This window comes from Spea bombifrons, chromosome 5 (genome assembly GCF_027358695.1).
Source record: "Spea bombifrons isolate aSpeBom1 chromosome 5, aSpeBom1.2.pri, whole genome shotgun sequence".
Lineage (NCBI taxonomy): Eukaryota > Metazoa > Chordata > Amphibia > Anura > Pelobatidae > Spea > Spea bombifrons.
Genome location: NC_071091.1, coordinates 52,576,032 through 52,591,242, shown reverse-complemented (window position 1 = coordinate 52,591,242; position 15,211 = coordinate 52,576,032).

The following is a 15,211-nucleotide window of genomic DNA, read 5'->3' as shown; positions in this document are numbered from 1 at the left end:
CCTCTTTGCTACAATATGTAAGCGTGCACTTTCATATCCAACAAGGGATCCATCTCCCACCACTTTTTTTAGACAGCTCTTGTGGGGTGTTCCTGTAGTGGTCAGTACCTATCAAAAGTGTTCCAAGGAAGGAAAAGTGGTAAACTGGCGACAGGGTCATGGGCGGCCAAGGCTCATTGATGCATGTGGGGGCAAAGGCTGGCCTGTGTGGCCAAATCCAACAGCTCAAATTGCTGAAAACTTTAATGCTGGTGCAGATAGAAAGGTATCAGAACGCACAGTGCATCACAGTTTATCACAGCAGTGCCTATGCTGACTAGACCACGGAGCAATGGAAGAGGGTGACCTCGTCTGATGAATCATGTTTTATTTTACATCATGTGGATGGCCAGGTGCTTGTGCGTCACTTATCTGGAGAACACATGGCACCAGGATGCATCCATGGAGGCCCCACTTCACAACAGGACTTAAAGGATCTGCTGCCAACAACTTGGTGCCAGATACCACAGCACACCTTCAGAGGTCCATGCCTCGGCGGGTCAGGGCTGTTTTTGCAGTAAAAGGGGGAGTACACGATATTGGACAGGTGGTCATAATGTTATATATATCTTTTGCGAGTGCTGACATTTTGTGGCTGCTTCCACATCACATGATTTCAATTGATGCACCAAAATCGGATCTTAATTAGCTTTACAGATAAAGCACAAAAATCTAATCTTTTTTTGTGCTACATAGAGCACCTAAGGCAAGTTACAACTTCCTGCCTGAGCTATAATTAAGCATACAGTGGAACAGACTACCAGAGCTTTCCCTTCTCTGTGGGAGTGGCTTAGTAAGGGGCCCGGGCTAACCAGCAATTTTGATGGGGCTAGTCCTGCATGTGACGGGGCTTGCTATCCATAGGGCAGGGCTAGACCCAGTCTTGAGTAGGAGGGAAATTCTGAGGAACAGCATTTATCTCAATTTACACCCGTTTTTTTCCCCTTAAAGATGTGACATTTGCCATTTAAAAACCACATTACTGCATAAAAACTATATTTTGTTCTACATTATGCTGTAATAATTGCCGCTGACACTGAACCACCTAAAATTAGACAAATGTGTTGTTTATTATAATGAATATTCAGTATGCCTTTCCTAAATATAAATAATCACCAACTGATGATCTAGCTGTAAAGTGTATACGCAGCAGTATTTTATTTAAAATAACTGCCAGAGTTTGGTAACATTTGAAGTTTCCTTTACCTTTAAAGAGAATATTTAAAGCATTCTCATGAATTGCTAATTTTGTCAATTTATACTGGATGTGTGAGCTTCTGTGTTTGGAGATGTTCAGCAGGTTTGAAGGCTACAGACAGTAAGTAGGTATTTATCTGAACAGTCCTTATTTTAGCTCCTGTCATACATCCTTGCTATTAGCTGACTTGCTCCCATTTTTATGTGGATCTCAGAGAATATTTGAGTAATATTTCAGATTTTTAACCCCTTAATGACAAATGTCAAAATGCATTGTTTTCAATGGGTTTTGGGACCGCCCATTGTCCTTAAGGGGTTAAACTAATTACTTGATGCATACTCCCAACATTTAAAATGGCAAAGAGGGGCTGTCTGGAGTTTGTTTGTATACAAAAGAAAATATTTATTTTTCGCTGCTGCGTCACATTATTAAATTGCTGTACCAACAACAAGGAAGCCACAAAAATAAAATATATAAATTATTTGTTATTATTAATAACCTAATTAATAGACTAAATATTCTCTAGACTTGTGCACGGGAACAAACATCAATTCTGACAGAATTTTGGTTTTATTTTTGAAACATTCATTTTCGTGCAACAAACTTTATTTTCCAACCATTTCACTGAAAGCAGCACCATCTCAAGGTTCAGGAAGAAATCCAGATGTGTTTTCTAAATACCGGACCACCACTTCCAGAAACAGCAGCACTGCACCAATGATTACACAAATCCAGGAGCATGCTATGGGACTGAAGTTTTCCAAAAACGAGACCATTTTGATGAATTGATCACTAAGATTAAGGAAGGTGACAAGACAGCAGCAGCAGTAGCCGTAAGGCACTGGGTAGACAAACCCAGCCCCACAAGACAGATTAATAGGACAGTAAATTTTCCCCAAATTAGAAACACATATAATAAAAAATTGATCGCTCAGAGCAAGGAAGGGGATTAAGCTGCAACAGAGGCACAGCCAAACAGACACATCTAGCAACTTGGTGGAGTACTGAATTTCCCCAATAGTCAAAGAATTACAAGAATTGATACCTCAGAGTAAGAAAAAGAGATTAAGCTGCAGCAGCAGTAGAGCATATGGCCCTTGGTGCAGGACTACATTTCCCCAAAATTCAAAAAATGAAATTTACTGATCCCCCAGAGTAAGGAAAACAAGAGAGGAGCAGCAGCAGCAAGGCACTGGACCAGGGCAAGCGCTGGCAGACAGACAGATGCATCCCCTTAGTGCAGGACTGAACATTGAACAAATTCCCTGATCCCTCAGAGAAAGTAATTGTCACTCAGAGTAAGGCAGGTAAAAAATGGAGCAGCACGGGAACCTTACTCAATTTGAATATTAAGTTCTGGGTAACTTAAATTGGAAAGATTGACTTTCAGAAAAGCCATCTGCTCTACCAGGTGTGGGGAGAGTTGTGTTCTCTGGGGGTAGAGTATGTTAATTGTCACAGAGAAAACCCTCTCACTTTGGGCACTGATGAGTAGGCTTAAAAGTAACTTCTGGGCCACTTTGTGTCCCAATAACCTATGGGTCACAGAGGGGGTGAGTACTCTGGTGTGTCCATGATGGCTTTCATGGGACCTGTCATGGTCTCATGAGCCATCATGGACACCCCAGAGTACTCTATCAGCCTACCGATCGGCTTCTCCACCTCCACATGTAATTTGTTGTCTGGAAATGCCTAATTTTGTTCCAAGAAGCCATGCATTTTTTGGTGAAAATATGTAAGTAGAGGGATGACCTGGCCCAAAGTGGCACAGCTTTGGCTTAAATTCTCAATCACATCCCTGAATGGCTTCTACTGCTGTGCCTGCCTGTGATCTAATCCATTGCACCAGCATCTTCCTACTATTTTATTCCCATGATAGTATTTGTGATGGTTGTGATGGTGGTGTTGGTAGTGATGACAATGCATGTAGGGGAGCCAGTGGCAGAGTAGAAAGGGCAACATTACTAACAGGGAAATTATGTGTCGCTTGACTCCGCCACATCTGGCTCATAATCTAAATCCAGGTCATCATCATAAATGTTGATGATGACCATATCCTTTTCTATCCAAGCACAAGGCAGAGTAAGGTCCACTCTTGGTGCAAGAGTAGACCTTCTCTCTTTTTCCTCACTTTCTTCTGGACCAAAAATAGATGTGCTGCTATCATCTGGCAGTGCCTAATCATCTTTGTTCTGGGGATTGCTGGCAGTGCTTGCGGTGCTGGTAGCACCAAAAGAGGTTGTGGTGGCACTGGCAGTGGTTTTATTCCTTACAGCTTACAAGCTATTTTAGCTCTGGATCCCACCATGTTCCCATCACATGACTCCTTAGTAGACATTTGAAAATTGGCCAAAAACAATCTGGACACATTTTTTGATTTGTACAATACATTTTTGCCACTAAACTATTAAATTAACTTGTAGTATGGTAGATGAGCAATAATTGAGAATCAATCTCAGCTTCTGCTAACAGTGACCATTACTGACTGCCTCACACTCCAACACCAGCTGTAACTGCTACTAACAAGTTAAAATGGTGTCAGCACGCATATATCTACTACTTGTCTCTTTCCCTTTGTAAATGCTGATTGGCCAGAGTGAAAAAAAGTAAATAATTTATTTGTACCCTTATACACACAGTCCCTTCCCACTTTACCTTATAAAAGAGAGCCAAAAGCTGCTTGTATTGATGGCGGCTAAACATGGTAAACAAATGGTTGAATCCTAATGAAATGTTGGTGCTTTTGTTTCATTTCCATATATTACATTTCTTAGAATATAGGGTGAAACTTATCTTTTATTAAATCTAGTTTTACTTTGCATGATTCCACATCAAAAGACTTTAGAATAACCTGATTTAATAGTCCTCATCCACTTTAGGAATATAGTTAGGTCATTCACCTTCAATTACATCTAGGAAGCAAATATTCTCGTAGAGAACATTATTGTATCTAAACAGAATGGCAGTCACTGTTGCAGAAACTAAAATAAAAGATTGAGATGTATACAACACCCTGAATAACAAAATGTATAGGTCAACTTTATTGGACTTTTTTTCCCTCTAATAGACATGTTGACATTTACAACATATACACTAAAATTACTTAAATTGTCTCATTCAAAAATGTACTTCCCATACCTTTGACTTGAAAAGATGTTGTCTTCAGCTTTTCAAACCCATTGTCTAATATACAGAGAGATTATCATTAAATTGCACAAGACTTAACCGTGGCACTCACAAAAACACTCAAGTGTTCTTCTAGGTAATTCTTTCACTACATTCTGATTGACAGGCTGTCTAAACAAATTTGAGATGTTCTAGATATCTTATTAAGGAGGCTTTCTTATTTGCTACAGCTGTATCCTATGAAAAGACAATACCATTGCTATCGTTAATGCTTGTATACAGTTTTTTAGACCTGAATTTTTAGAAGTAATTTCATTAACTGTTTGACTTGCTTTATTATTAATACATATATATATTTTTAAAGAAGGAACCCTTTCTCTAGAAGACGATCAAACACATTATGTCGTATATGTTCTAAGTACTTCATAGGGGGAAAAAAAGCTTAAGAAACCACAATGAACATCACAGACCCATATATACAAATATGCAATCATTAATCATGTTACCACTGTTCTTATAAGAATATGAATTGCTGTCCTGGTGAAATATTAACATTTGCTTTGTATTACTTGCTCAGTATTTTTTATGTACAAGTAGTACAATTAAAGGAGGACTATCACATCTGAGATAAATCCAATGAAACCCCAAAAAAATCTACCCATTGGCATTTTTTATGTTCCATTGCAAGTAATATTTATGTTTTCTATGTGTGACATCCTATCTGTCTCCTTTACACATAAGTAAGGTCTTGGTATACTATTTTTATTTCAGTTCTCAAAATCCCACACTCTATATTGCATTGGAATTCTTCTGGAGTAGAGCCGGCCCTGTTTGGAGAATTACGACTACTGACCGATAGCTAATGGGAAAGGAGTTGTGTTCATCAATATAAATGAGAGGTGAATTAACCTGTAGTTGCACCCCCTCACACTAGACCCTTGGCGATGCCGTGGAATTAGTATGGAGAAATTCATATTGGGTGCCTTTATATTGTTTTATTTTTGTTCAGCTGTGCACTTTTCCATGTTCCTTCTCTCCAATGGTGTAGCATGAAGTATTGTAGATGTTCATGTGGTAGTAACAGCTTAGAGGGACATTAACAGCAGTAAAGTCTTTTTTTGTTTACTTGGGCAATGTTGATTTTTTCTCTTGTTGGGGATATAAAATGGCTGTGTACTAAAATGTCCCTAGGTTAGTGCCCCTACATGTTGTAATAGAGGGATGGGGGGCTGGCACCTTCTTCAACTGTAAGGCCAGTATGTCTGTTGAAATAATAATATTCCTTGGTCAGTGGTTAGTGCCCTTTTATAGCACGTTTTAGATGTTTATGTTAGATGTTAGCAATGTTTTGGAAGCCTATGAAAGCCTATGTGTTTTTGCTGTCATGAGGATACTAAAATTCAATAGGTCTCTATAAATGTATTCTGCAGCTTTTGCCAGGTCTCTGCTAAAAATCAACACTTGTCTAAAGGATCAAAGGTACTGAGTAGGTTCTTAGACCTTACCAGGGACAGACTGAGGATTAAAAAAGCCAATATCTGATAAATAACACCAGCACTCTTGCAACGTGCGACAACATGTACTCGGATGGAGACCGCACATTAAAGGACTGGATATGGTGCACAAGAGACAGTAAAGGTGAATAGTGCCATTGGGCATCAGCATCATGGATATTTGCCTGGTTTGGCTGATGGCCATACTGTGCCTGGAACTCACCCACCGCTCATTTGAATTTTGGCCTTTTTAATATGATATAAGACTTTGTGGAGGCAGCGGCTGGTGGTGCTGTCCTGGGTTAAGGTACATATTGCCCTGGGTACATGTGAAAGGCTTAATTGTGTTTTCAGACAGGCACACACAGTACAAAGACCCTTGGTTAAACTGGCTCCAGTTTCTAGGAATTGAGAATAAATGTTCTCCACATTTTCTTATCTCTCCTGTCTCCTTCTACTTTTTTCCCTTTTGCTAATAGATTCTCCTCTCCAACTATATGTGGAACCCATCTTGCTATGAGACAGACGAGGCACTTGTAAAGACATCAGGCCACTCTTTCCATCCTATCAGATTACCCTTAAAATATCATACTGTTTAATAGGATAATAGTTATGAACCAACCTCCCTTCCGGATCTACTCTTCTTTAAAACAAGGATTTGGACTGTTTTTTTAGTTGTAATTTACGTCACATTGCTTTTGTAAAATGTGAAATTAAAAAAAAAACGTCCGAAAATAATCCCCGCAGGAGCCGCACTGCTTAACTGTGTGTCTTACTGTGCAAGCAGTGTCTCTTGTGCGGGCCACAGGAAGCAGGAAACCAGAGGAGTCACATGAATTCATCTCATATCACATGACTGCTCCATTCCTCCTCCTAGTTGGCGGGACAAGAGAAGTTCGTGCAGAGAGACAGAGAGAGAATCAGCAGGGCCCCTATGGAAGTCTGCGTGTGAGAGATCTGCAGTGCTGGTAAGGGGGTGAAGGAGGGTGTATGAATGAGTATATGAATGAGTGTGTGTGATACCATGGTTGTGTAAGTGGGGGGAGGAGCATGGCACAGGGGGCTCTAAGTGATGTGCAGCATCAATACACAAGGGGGGACAGCAAGCCAGGTTTCAGCATGTACTCCTATCATGCCAAGTCAGCCAGTACATGCTGGAACCTGGGTATGTCTGAGCAGGACTGTGATTGCTGAGTGTTGGGGCAAAGTGTGAGTGCTGGGGCAAAGTGTGAGTGCTGGGGCAAAGTGTGAGTGCTGGGGCAAAGTGTGAGACTGAGTGCTGGGGCAAAGTGTGAGACTGAGTGCTGGGGCAAAGTGTGAGACTGAGTGCTGGGGCAAAGTGTGAGACTGAGTGCTGGGCAAAGTGTGGGTGCAGGGCAAGGTGTAGGTGCTGGGGCAAAGTGTGAGTGCTGGGGCAAAGTGTGAGTGCTGGGGCAAAGTGTGAGTGCTGGGTAAAGTGTGGGTGCAGGGCAAGGTGTGAGTGCTGGGGCAAGGTGTGAGTGCTGGGGAAAAGTGTGAGTGCTGGGGCAAAGTGTGAGTGCTGGGGCAAAGTATGAGTGCGGGGCAAAGTGTGAGTGCTGGGGCAAAGTGTGAGACTGTGAGTGCACGGCAAAGTGCTGGGGCAAAGTGTGAGTGTAGGGCAAAAAAAAGTCCTGGCTCCTAACTTTTTTAGCTGGCTCCTAGATTTAAAACAAATTTGTCAAGCCCTGTCCTAATGGATAAACTAGCAGCAATAGTTCAAGACAACCCCCTTATCTTTGTATAACAGATGGTCTGGATTAATAATCTTTGATTAAGTATTTTTAGTATAGTTTTACAGCTACTAAGATACCTCTATTATACTAAAATGGCTCCTTGTAGTTCTTGCCCAACACATCCCAAGTGGTGGAACAGGGGGGGTTAAAGTACCAACTATAATGACTTTGGGGCTACAGGGGTACATCTTGCTGCAGTAATTATGTGATTATTGAATATACAAACTGACAAGTTTGACATTGGGATTTACCGTAATTTCATGTATTTTGTTTTTTATTTGCGATTTTTTTTATTTACATTGATATCTGTCCATTTTAACTTTAGAAATGTTAATACTGGATCTTCTTGTATGCAAGTGTTGATCACGACGCAAGTCACGATCAGGTGAACTTTTACTTGAAAATATCCCCTGCATTAAAATATTCAACTTAAGCTATTCCTTTATGGGGCTTACTTAGCCTTTTTTGTAAAGCTCACTGCCTCAATAAATAGACCTTTGGTCTAAGATGCATAGGAAAAGCCCTAAGGAAAAAGTCTTAGGCTTGTAACAGTCTGCTCTCCTTCAGTTGAACCTACAGATACTGAAACTGCAAGTACTTTTGCAAGTTTTGCTCTAAAGCAAAAAGCCCTAAGAGACAAACCTAAGTGAAGTCAAAAAAGCATTCAGGGAAGAGCAGCTTCAAGCAAAAGTCAATAGGTTAGCCAAGGTCAAAAACGAAGAAATATAGTCCCTGAAACAAGCTCACCATAGCTTGAGTGAGGAATGAGGAAGAGGCTACTGTGACAGAATTAAGAAGGTGCCATGAAGCAACTCACCAAAATACTAGAAAAGTCACTGGTCACAAGATGCCTGTACATCAAGGCTTTGGGAATGCATTGCTGCATGGGCACAACTGCGAAGATGTCAGAGGCATGCTGATTTGTGGGACAGAACCCAACACTGACTGCAACCAGCAGTAGGAGACCTGGGCATGGGATGTATGTCCCTAGCACTTTCACACTAGTGAGCTCAATTGGGTAAATTGCAATCTCAGACTCAAACAAACCCTATTGAAAAAACTTTAAAAACACAACTTTATAAAAAAAAAAATCTTTTTTTTTGGGGGGGGCAAAAAATAAAAACATACATACCCAGACATATAGAAGAGTTATGTATGTTCAATCAAATACATACAGATATGGTAGTTTTACTTTCCCAGGCATAGACTCTCACCCCACCTCTTAACGGTTTCATGCCCTATCATAAAACACAACTTTTTTTACAGCAACTTTTTACAAATAGCAAGTCTGGCTATTAAATTAGAGTAAATGGACAATGAAACTTTTGACTTCTGTGCTGGTAAAGTAAATGAAGTCATTCTTTTGCTGAGACATGAAACCCTAGTCAAGGATTTTCTTCCAATTTTCTTCTTGTCACCATTTCAGTTTTTCCAATTTAGATAATTTGTTGTCAAAAGAGGTCAGAATGTGGCTGTAGATGCTATAGATCTTTATGCTAAGTAGTCATCTATGCTTCTCTCTTTCGTTTGGTACTAGTGGCCTTGTGTGCTTTTGGTGACCATGATGAGAAAGGCTATAAAGCGATAGTGATATACAGTCAGTTATCTTACATTTATTAGTATATGGAGAGAATATATTAAATATATTAATATATTTTTGAAAGCATTCATACTTTACAACCTTGCATCTAAAGCAAAGTGGAATCACACAAATATTGATTTTATTTAGATGTTTTTCCCTGTTCACTCACTTTGCATTTTGTTAAATTATAAAAATATTTAACATGTCTATTTCTGAAAGCATTTTTTACTTTACAATATTTTTCCCACATGCCTAAAGCATTTCACAGTGCTATATATATACATACTGTATATATGTGTGTGTGATATGTAGTTGGAGACATTTATTACCAGTGAGATAAAGCGAGAATGTATAAAAAAAAATTATACGACTCAAATTTGTTTTAACTGTGTAGCATAGTTCCTGTTTTGAGGGAACGGAACCTAATGTTCTTCAATTGTTGATTAATGCCTATTGAGTAATTCAAGACAATTCATGTAGCTGGAAAGGCTTCTACAAGTTGAAATAAATGGAGATTTATTTGTAGATTCCTTTTATATGCAGCTTTTTTTGTTTAATAAGACCTTGCAAATTGGAAAGCATTCTTTGTAATTGTGAATACTGAAATTCAAATTAGAGACAGTAAGGAGTAATTATCGACCCATTTCTGGTTTGGCGAAAATTCAAGAACAGCAAATGTTTCAGCCTAATAGGAACATCAATAAAAATAACATTCTCCAAACTCAAAAAAAGGGGGAACAATTTTATTTTTTTGTCCAAATAATATTATAATAAAATATATAGAGGTTATTGAGTACCCAAGTGGACTCTTTAGAAGAGGACAGATAAGAGTTACACTGGAGTTAAACTGGTGGAAACTGCAGGGAACTGCAACACCATCACCATGTGCAATCAGCAGGTAACCCACCTTATCTCTTGTCCCAATCTCCCTAGCCCTTACTATGAACCCTTAAATGTTTTTACTCTTCTTGTCTTTTCCCCTATGCATTAAGCAGATTTTATCCCTGACAATCCCTCCCCAGTCCACATCTCTCCTTTTGCCATCATCCTACCTTAGCTCATATGCCATTCTCTCCTTTCCTCCTACCTTCCCCACCACTAAAAACTCTCAGGTGAAGGCATCCCATGCACACAAATTACAATCCCATTTGTTATCTCTGCTCTCTTAAACCCCACATTTTTTGAGAAGTGTACAACATTTCCTCCTTACACTCTCAGCCAATCATCCGGATCAGATCATCTTAACATTATCTACAGATCATTCAGACCTTATTAACTCATCCCCATCCAAATAGTAATCACCTATTGCTTCACTTAACCCTGCACTACCAACTATGTTGTAAGCTTGTAAGAGCAGGGCCCTCTTCTCCTTTTGTACCGGTTTCTTATTGTTTGTGATTTTAAACTATTCTACTGATTATAACAGCTATAATCTGCTGGTGCTATATAAATAAATGTAATGTTATGTTAAGACAGGGAAGACTGTGGGAATTAGTGAGCTAAATTAAAGGCAACAGGGAGTACATTCAAAGAAAGGACAGGTTACCAGTGGAGTTCCTGAAAGGTCAGTCTTAGAGCTTCTTCTATTATAATCTATTAATCAGTGACATTACTAGTGGTATGCAAGACTAGATACGTCAGTTTGCAGATGACACAGAGATTTGTAGCAAAGTTGACACAACAGGAGTGACCCTTTAGTCCCCTATGTACCGGTACGTCCAAAAAACGCATCCCAAGAATCCCCTATGGACGTACCAGTATGTCCTGCCCTTCTTGTCAGCCTGGACTCCCCCCTGACAGTAGAAGCAAGCATCGCCGGCTTTCAGGTGCAACGATCTGATGTAACAGCTTCCACCGGAAAACCATTACATTTTTAAACGCTGATCGCACGATCGGGCATTCCCTTCCGGGTTGCATCACTGCTGACGTCACCCGGAAGGCAGGACAGCATATCCCCTGCAGAATTATTCGATCGCTCCGATGAGGCACAGACACTGTGATCGGTGCAGGGGGAAAAATGAAATGAAGGGGGAAAAAATGGTTAGTGATTTAAAAAAATCAAAAAAAATCACTAAAATAATACAATAAATAATAATTAAAAAAAAAAAAAACAATAAAGTGAGCTAAGTGATGTCATTTTGACATCACCGGCATTAATGACATGTTCAAGAGGTCCCTAAGAGGACCGCTAACCATTTTTTAAAATATATATATATATATATATATATATATATAAATAATAATAATAATAATATATATATATATATATATATATATATATATAAGAAAGATAATAATAAAAAAAAGAAAAAAACCCTTACATCCCATTGCCCTAACACAACATCGACCCAGTATAACAGTGCCCCCTTTCACAACCCCCAAACCCGTTAAGCCATAAGCATAAAAATTCTACGAATAATGTACACCCTATAGTATGTTCCCTATAAGTGCTGGGAACGTATGGAAAATCTATATAAATTAGGTATTTCTGAAATCAGGACACCTGAATTGATAAACTTGGAGGGGATTTTCCATCACTTTACCTAATTTTGTGAGGATTCAGATGGAAAATGTATAAAAAATTAGGTGTGTCTTTCTAATTTTCGATAGTTTTTACTAAATTTCTCATTCTAAATTTTCAGCTAATCATCTAACTATGGTTTTAAAAGAAAGTGCTATCTCTCCTAAAAACAATATATAGTTTACATGGGTACACTATTCACAGGAAAAGAGAATAATCGCTGAACCGGCATAGCGCAAAAATGGCAAAATTGCTCCAGGATTTGAGGTACCAAAAACCCCTGGGATTGAACAAGGTTAAGGTAGAGATGAGCCCATGTACACCCACTCTTTCCCCTGGGCCACTAACCCTAGCCACCATGCAATGACACACATGTGCATGTTAAACACCATGCACTAACACACTCTAGGTTTTGGGACCTAAAATAAACATTTAAGTTTATTATAATGCATTTAGAACACAAAAATCAAAAGACAAAATATACACATAATGATACTTTGCTGACAACTATATCAGAAGAATGGGACTTGCCGATTACTTTTTCATCTCATTTAAAGGATAGGAAGCAGTGTAGTAAAGCAGCAGGAAAAGAAGTAGCTGCTACTTTGTCAGACATATCAGTAGCAGAAACAGCAGGGATCCGGTCTTCTCTTCTCTCACTACTAAACCAATTTTGGTGATCTTTTCGGTGTGAATATTTCTATATCAGTGTCAGGCTCCATTCAGGCTGCGGAGCTGCTTCTCTCTTGTTCCCCCCGTCTCGCTAGATTTCTCCCCTTTGCTGTAATCCATTCCTGGATTTTCCATATGCTCTGTTCTGTGCGTCTGATTCCTTGATTCTAGTCAGCTCTTAGCTTCAGCTCTGTTTCCTTTATTAGGTGTGCCCCACCCGTATGTTACGTTTGTCTCAGTCAGCAGTCTAAAGATATGTCCTTCTTGGTTCTGTGTTTAGGTTCAATGTTTCGTTTTAGTTTATTCGTAATTCAGTAGGCAGGGTTTAGCGCTAGGACCCACCGAATATTGGAGTACTTTGGCGTAGTGGTGGGCTAAGCATACTATGGCCTTAAGATGTGACTAAATCTCCAATTGTTATATAGTCCTAGGCTAGTTCATGTATTGATGTGTATTTCTCTCCTATGTACCTTTGCCCTCTTTTCCCTGAATCATCTGAGGATCTCGGTTCCTCTCTTCTCTCCCCATGTCCCAGTTAAGATATCCTATCCTTGCTTAAAGGAGAAGCGTCTGAGGATCTCGGCTCCTCATTCCATCCATTGTGTTCCTTGTTCCCTGTCCTTTGTTATGTCCTGTACATTTATGTTTTGTCTGGCTGTGTTTCTTGCTCGGTCTCCCTGTCCCTTGCTCTCTCTGTCCCCCTTGCTTGCTATGTTTCTGCTAAGCTTCCATACTCTCAGCCTGCAGCACCTTGCACATGATTCTAGTGCTATGTTTCATGCCTGCTCCAGGGTGCCTGCGGGATATCTCCAGGTTCTGTTCTGGTCTGGACAGCATCCACTGCTATGTCAGGGCCCTGGTATGTGGCCGCACAACCCTAGGTGTTCAACACGCTAGAGAGTGCAGTCGCCCTCCACCAGGCTCTGTCCATCTCCACTACTGCGCAATAATTCCTGGACACCATCTTTGGGTGCCCTTGGTCATTACAGTCGTCTGTATGGACCCGGTATAAAATCTTTTTATTTTATACTTTGCCTTAAAGATTGCTGTACACCAGCGGAACCCATCCAACTTGAAGAAGCCGGAGCACTTTTGCCTTGAAGAATAGGCAAAAATCGCAGTGACTAGATGTGCCAAGCGTATAAAGAGTTTCAGCTATAATTGCTGCAAAAGGTGGCTCCACAAAGTACTGTATCGGCCCGAATAGAGGCTGTACTTTTTTCACCCGCTTTAAGTCTTTAAAGTGGGGGTGCGGCCAAGAATCAGTGTTTAGCGCAATTCGTATTGCCTGAAGCCCAGGACATGCAGTTGCGGGCGCCGGGTGGGTGTTTTTTCTTTTTCATTTAGCCCTGCTGCGGGGGACCTGGATTGTCATCTCTGGCACCGGTGGGCGTCTGAGAGATGCACGCAACCCCTGCTGCTTCCGGCACTTCCGCCGGGGCTTATATGAATTACAGGGGGAGGACCTTAAAATGGCTATTGGTTTTCCAAATTTCTGTTTGTATATAATATATGATAAAATACATGTATTCCTGTTCATTATATAAAATACTGCTTTACCATTCCACTAATGTGTATTTTTCCCCTAAAAATGTTTTTTTCTTTAAAATAGCACCCAACTTTAAGGGTGTTGACTATAATCAAGCCAATACGGTATTTACTTTGGTGGGTGAATAGTTATGCATGCCCAAGCTTTCTGGGTTTTTTTGTCTTATTTCTTGTGAAACTTCGAAGTGGTAGGCATGTTGTGCAAATCAAATGATACGAACAACAAATCTATTTTAATTCCAGGTTGTAATGCAACAAAATAGGAAAAATACCAAGCAGGTGAATACTTTTGCAAGGCACTGTACTCTTACAGCATGCAGAAAGCCTACATATAAACACAAGATCTGCAGTACAGATCTATTTTTCCTGTTTTTCAAGTGCATCAATTAGTTTTTCATTTTTTTATCAGGTGAATTTAATGCAAAATAACCTTTTTGTCTATATAAAGACACCACTTTAATTAATCAGCTAATGATGTTATTATTGGGAGAAATACAGCACATCATAATGGAATTGAGTTTTATTTCCCTAGAAGCATTTCAGCTTGCCATGTAAATCTATTTATGAGAAGTACATTCAAACTTTTTTTTTCTCAAAACTACTCATCAACATGAGGAGATCTGGTTACCCCTAACATTTGTGGTAGTTTATGTAGTTCTCTTGTCCTTCTAATTTTTTTTTTATAACAATTCCTTGGCTATTGCAGACACTTCCCCCCACTGCTATACTTAGGTCCAATATTGCTATAATAAGATCACAGTCATGGCAGAATTCTTTTATTTATTTATTTTTGAAAGCTTTAAATTGAAAAATTGCCTTGCATTTCATATGCGTATGTGCATTTGCAAAAGTGGACCAACAGGACCGCTATTACAGTGATTTGAAGAAAATACAGTGTGCAAGTTTCTTGTTTACATGTATGAATAATTCACACATGAAAACTGGATACAGTACTGCACAAACAATTGATTACCTAGCCATATTTTTTCAGGCCAGCAAGAATGGAGTTAAGAATGCTAATAAAAAATATGTTGTGGGGATTTGTTCAGTTTCTATATATAACTGCAGTGTGTTAAAACACATTGCATAACAGATTCAGTGCTCTAGGTAAAGCTCTTAGTTATTAATGTCAAGAGTTGCCTTATTTCCCCTAGAAAGAAGAAGCCTCTTTTTTGGGCTGGCATGGGAAAAAAATAAAGTCACATAAGTTTCAGGACCTCAAAGTTCCACAAATCTTAAGTGACTTCACATATTTTTCTGTGTTGATCCAGTACAAAG